The sequence below is a fragment of the Salarias fasciatus genome, chromosome 1 (assembly GCF_902148845.1).
Source record: "Salarias fasciatus chromosome 1, fSalaFa1.1, whole genome shotgun sequence".
NCBI lineage: Eukaryota > Metazoa > Chordata > Actinopteri > Blenniiformes > Blenniidae > Salarias > Salarias fasciatus.
The window spans coordinates 17,991,133-17,997,503 of NC_043745.1; positions in this window are offsets into that span (position 1 = coordinate 17,991,133).

Here is a 6,371-nt window from a genome sequence, read left to right on the forward strand (position 1 = left end):
GATATTATAATATAAACTTAGTAGCAGGATTTGTTCGGAAACATTAGGATTGAAAAACGATGAGAGAAATGTTGACAGATTTTCTGCATTTTTAAATTCTTTTGGCGTTATTTGAAGAACAAAGCCATACGTATTGACTACATATTAACATACATACTGAAGTACTGAATTGATCAAGTCTACATTTTTTAATTAAAGTATTGCATTTGTTGAAATATCCGTTCCAAAAACAAATTTGATTTCCTTTCTAATGCCCTCCTTTTCTCACTCAACATTGACCCTGTTTAACTGTGTAATTATGCTCCTATTTTGGCCAGCACTTTTTGGAAAAAAACAGTTTTGAGCTTGGGACCATCCTGGTTAAACAAGGGTCAGAAAGAGAGAAAAATGTTCTGACCTGAATTAAGAAATGTTTTGGTGTTCGTTGCTGCTATGGCAACCGTTTGGCTGAGATGAATACCGTTTGACCACAGCGTCGCCGATGCATTGCTGGGGTACAATTGTTGCATCTCAAACTTTTGGGTTGTCTCTCTTTAACTGCTATAGAAACTTTCCAATGAAAAGGCAAAACAAAACCCCAAAAAGCATTACACACACGATGCCATGATGTCTCTATTATTTTTTATTGCCTCCCTTGTTTGATTTATGCATTTTGAGTTAATCTCTGCGTAAAGCTCAGAGAACTGGAGCCCTCCGGTGATCCGGGTGGCAGAAACACACTGAAGCGCACATGAAAAAGGAAAAATATTCCCGGAGCCAAACGAAGAAACATCATTTTAATCTGACAGTTGATCTGCGGTTGTAGTTTTCTGAGCCATTCGCAGAACCACATTACCCAGAGGGCCGTGCTGTAACGAGCTCCATGTGTGCTGTGGCCTGGATGCATACCACCCCGTGCCCGTGCGCACACTCACGCTCACATGCGCGCCTGGATGGTAGACTTGCTTTGTCAGTGTGCCGGTAATAGTAGGTTTCTGTTTATAGGCTGGGAGAGCTCTATTTTAAGACACACAACAAGACTGATTACAGACTCCTGTCGTCTGTCTCCCCCCAAACTCTACTCCCCTTCCTCTCTGTTGTTCCCCTCTTTCACTCTTTTTTCTTTTTTTTTTGCCCTCTCTGTTTCACTACAGTTCTCTTGCATCTCATGCATTTGAACGCTTTACACTCTTCAAAAACATTTTGAACTACTCAACCTATGACATATATTTACCTTCACATGGATATTCGTTGAAGGATTCATTTAAACTTGTTTTCCATTTGATGCTCCTCATTGAAATTGAGCGATCCAGTCGTACAGACTCGTCTGTAGTCTGCGGACTCAGTCCTGCTTGGCAGTCAGTCGCAGAAGATGACTCAGCAGTATTTCATGAAACGTGAACCTGTACTTTCTGTTCTATCCTGTGACTTATAAACCTTTTGCGCCCATTTCTCTGCGTGCCGGGTTGGCTCAGGGTCTCCAAATTGCGCCAAACTGTCTCCTCTTTGCCCAAGTCAACCCCTGTGGGTCTCATGAGGATGTTTCTGGTTTATGGATGGAAGGCTGTACACTCTTTATACCTCAGTGTTTCATTTCTGCCAGACGCAGACACCAATCATTACTACAAAACTGTGGGTGAACGAAGTGAAGTGAGTGTGTGTGTGTGTCTGTATGTGAGTAGTGGTGGCGCTATGTGGTATCGTGGAGGGCCCGGTTTGGTTTTTGTTTGGAATCAGGCCTGATGTTTAGTCTCCTCAGCAAATATCTCCTCTGCCCGCTCGCCTGCTCTCGCAATTACACTTCGACAGGGAATCCAGTGGAGCTGCTCTCCCACATCTCTTCAGTTTATTTCTGTCCAGAAGACAAAAAAAGTTGAACAGCTTCATTTTTATTCTGGCTCCTGGTCATTGTGGAGTCCTCATCCTGGCTAAATGCAGTGCAGCAAGTTGTGTCCTCTGATAAGGCCTTATTGTTCTATAATACAGTTGATATGTTTACCCTGAAGCGGTAATCTCTCTCTCTCTCTCTCTCTCTCTCTCTCTCTCTCTCTCTCTCTCTCTCTCTCTCTCTCTCTCTCTCTCTCTCTCTCTCTCTCTCTCTCTCTCTCTCTCTGCTGCACTTTCACACTCTGGCGGTGAGCCGCTGTTCAGAAGGTGGCCTGATTTAGCCCTGCAGGCCTTTGGGTAACATCTAAAGTTGGACTTAATGTTTTATTTGGAGCACTGTGTAATTTTTCTAAATTCGACCACATTTGTAAAAGCTGCATTAAAGAAAAGCAGAGGTTTATAAGCAAAGTTAGAATTTATCAGGGAATCAGTTGTATAGTTAGTATGGAGGAGTTTTTTGACTCTCAGCTATACAAACATCTGTGTGATTTTTCTCTTTGATGACTTGAGAAGCATTCAGCTTTATGAAACTTCAGTTTTTGTCTTGAATAACAAAGTGTTGATGAGTGTGCTCTGTTATGTTTCTTTTTGGATAAACTTTAGAGGAAAAATTACTCACAATTTGTGTTTTAGAGTTTGTTCCTGCCAGCTATTAAGATTTTCTGTGTGGAGCTTGTATGTTCTTGCGCCTGTTGTGCCCTTTTAGTTCAACTTTCTCAAACAATCCAAAGACTGGTTGGTTTGGATTTCAGTCTCTCCATCCCTCTTCTGTCCTTTTTCTGTGTTTTCTGTATTGATGAGTACCTATATGTCTGTCTGTATATATGATATGGATAGATAGTTTTTGGGTACCTTTAAATAAATGTTATTTAACCTTGAATTACATTATTTATATTGATGTCCAGTCTGAGGGTTACCCTACAATATTCACTTTCTAATTGAGTCAGTATTAAATGTTATTAATTAATTACAGTAATTAATGTCAGTAAGTAATTTGATGTTATTGATCAACTCCAACAGACCAAACGAACTACGTATGTGCGCCATAATGTCACTTCATATCTACTGATGTAACTTCATCAGAGTTAAATTAGTGAGTCAGCCATCAGACAGACCCACTCAGTGATGACTGCTCAGACGTGTCACAGTAGTACATATGCACTAGTCAGGCATCTGAATTAATAGAAACAATCACAAACAACCCCCCTCTTCCGCCCAAGATGTTGGGCGGTGGTGCCTGGGATGCCTGGGATGTTTTCCCCGTGGTGCGCCAGGAGGCACACATTGGGAGGGGGGTACTGTCACGCCCTGTGCCCCAGCAGCCAAATGGGGGCACTCAGGGCCTGTTTTGTCTTGTGCATGTCTTGTCTCCCAGTTTTCTGTCTGCCCTCATGTTCTCCTGCCTGCCTTGTTATCGCCCCAATGTGTGGCACCTGTGTCTCCCCCTACTTAAGCTCTGCTCTCCTCACTTGTCTTGTTGGTTCCTTGTGTGTCTGTCTGGGTGCTTCTGTCACCTTGCCAGCTCAGCTCAGCTCGTTCCTGTGCTCCTGTGTTCCGGCGCCCGTGCATCCCTGGAAATAAATGTGTTCAACTCTGCCTGTGCTGCCTGCCTGCTTGGGTCCTTCCAACCTGCACCCGTGACATGGAGAGAGGGGAGGGAAGGAGCGACCGGAATGAGCATGGAAACAGAGAGAGACTGTGGGAGAGAGGAGGCCAAGAGTTTCATCCATTTTCTCCCGAATGACGAGACGGAGTACGCAGGAACATGAGTCGGCCTCAGAGACAGTCCAGAGGTCAACCGTATAACAACTGAGGCAGATACCGGCTCGCTCCCAGGTAGCACTGCCTCGCCACATCAAAGCGTATTGTCCTCGGTTATCCCTCCTCTCCCTCAGATGGTCTCAGCCTCCTGCTTCAGGAACATAACTCAACCCTGCCGAGAGAAGCAGAGGATTAAAGGGGAGGACTCCGGGAGTTAAGTGGATGGGAAGGACTTGTTGAAAGGAGGAATCAAATCTCTCTGAACAAACTGGATAATTGTTTGTGGAAAGGATGTTGTTGGTAGGAAAACGGGGATTAGCAGAAGGCAGAATGGAGAGATTAAGAATACATAATTTAATTTACCGAGTTAGCCTGGATTTCTTCACCTCATATTTGACACTAATTCTGTAAATGTACTTTCAAAGCTTCTGCTTTAATTCAGGAAAAGTTGCCTCTTCTTCTGGGTGTTAATGCTTAACATGAAGGAAATCTCACAAACACACATGAAGCCACTTAAGCTTCTGCTCAGATCAGTGCTTAATCCTCAAGACTGTTTTTCATCTGTTATCTCTGACAATAAAAAGCCAAAGATCTTAAAAGCTCTGAGTATCCAGTGACACAATCCTTTTGAAAGAGTCGGTTTAGCCACTGAAACAATGAGACTGGCGTCAAATATCAAACGCATTGCAACAGCAAGGCTTGGTCACTGATGCGCTGAGGTCAGTTTTCTACAACGGATGCTCAGAATTTTTATAATTTGTACTTTTTGTTACCCTTTTTGTCTTTGACTGCCATGGAAAAAAAATATTTGATTATATCCTCTGGTTTTGTAATTTATCATTTTTGACATATGTGTTTTGAAACTCAGTGATTTGTTGTTTTTCTGGTTTTGGTATTTACAGACAAACTTGAAAAATCAAACAAACACATGGGTTTGACATTTTTAATATGTCCTCTCGATGGAAAAACCTCCAAGGCTGTGATTAAAAGCCTTTCTTCACACTCATTATCCTGAAGGTTGTGTGAACTCTGGACGCTAACGTGACGTAAACATGAACGGCCCTAAAAAGACCTGAAGCAACACTGCAGCTCAGCGAAACAGAAGCAGCGCTCCGTTTCTCCAATTATTGATGACAAACTGTTTGACTTTCCAGTCGGTGTGAGAATCCTGCACTCTTGCATGTTTGAGTGTGTGTTGTGTCGATGAGGAATGTATAGCCTGCATGGTCAGGCCGACCGTCTTCCTGTAACGCCTCGGCCGTCGTAAAGTCCCCTGGAGAGAAAAAGAATGCAGAGAAAGTTCCACTGAGTGTGTGTTCCTGTGTGTGTGTGGCTCCAAGCATAAAAGACAAGAAAAATGTGAGCGAATGGTCATCATATGGAAACAGATTGTTGATACAGTGGCGTTGAGGCCACATTTGACCTGAACGGAGCTGATCTCCACAAGTAGAAATGTCATCGCTCAGAGGATGTATCATACTGCACATCTGACAGGAACAGGACTGGTTCTTTAAAGTTGTGTGTCATCAAATAATCTGTGTAGAAATAAGCAACATATAATGAGAGGACGTGTGAGAAACAGGCCATATTCATGTATTTGTCCAGTCAGATTCCACCAGAGTGGTGGTCAGTCACTTCACAGGGTGTGTTTAGGAGTTTAGTGGCCCTTGTGTTGGAAACAAACAGCAGTTTTTACTTTCACCACTGAAAACTCTTGCTGGTTCAGGGATATGAAGCACCAGCCTCGTGCATGCTTTATGTTTCAGTCATGTGACGACGAGCACCGGTGTTTGACTTTTCAAAAGACTTGGAGTGAAGAAAATATCACACCTTTGGCATATTTGAAAACATGAAAAGTACACTGTAACAGAGAGAGTAATCCAGAAATATTGCTGAAATATGCGAACATTCTGACCGTCTTCCCATTGTGGGCCATTCTCAAGCTGTTACATAATGAGCAATCCACTTATGATGGAAAAATGCTTGTGATCTCATTTCAAATAAAATAAATAATGCTGCTTTCCTATTTCAGTTTCCTGTTATTAGTGTTTTTAGGATAGAAAACAGTTTTTTTTCATTATATGAATATAAAGCCCTCTCAAAAATATCTTTACTGTGGTATATCTGTAGAAAACAAGTAGAAATGTTTCATGCGATTAACTGGACTGATGCATTTAGTTTTTTTCACCCATTATTTAAGCTATAGTTAATTGAGCAGTGTGTGTGGAGCGTGAGGTCGAACATGCTGTCTGTATGCATTTTGAAAGATTGATGGAGCAGGAAATTAAGCATCTCAGTAGTTGATTGGCATATAAAGTTTATTTTAACCGCATGTGACCGCAGCGTCCACTCCCTGTCTTTCTTCTCAGGCCAGTGGCAGCAGAAGAAACAACAGAGCGTGTGGGTGTTTTGGGGTTAGCAGCTGTGGTGAGCAGAGTGGGTGTGGGTGTGTGTGTGTGTGCGTGTGTGTGTGTGTGTGTGTGTGTGTATGAAGAGGAGGAGGAGGCATCAGGGTGGGGCATGCAGCGCACACATGCACGGCACAAGTCCAGTCGCCTCTCCTAGAAAATAACAATAACAGGAGGAGGGATGTTTTCTGTGGCAGAGAGGAAGCGAGTGATGCAAGGTTAAACAGAGACGAAGGGACGAAAAGAAGATGGAAGATGGCAACAGGAACTGACGGGAGAAATAAACAGAAAGATGAGGGGCGAAGGAAATAGACTGTAAAGAGGTGGAGGACTAAG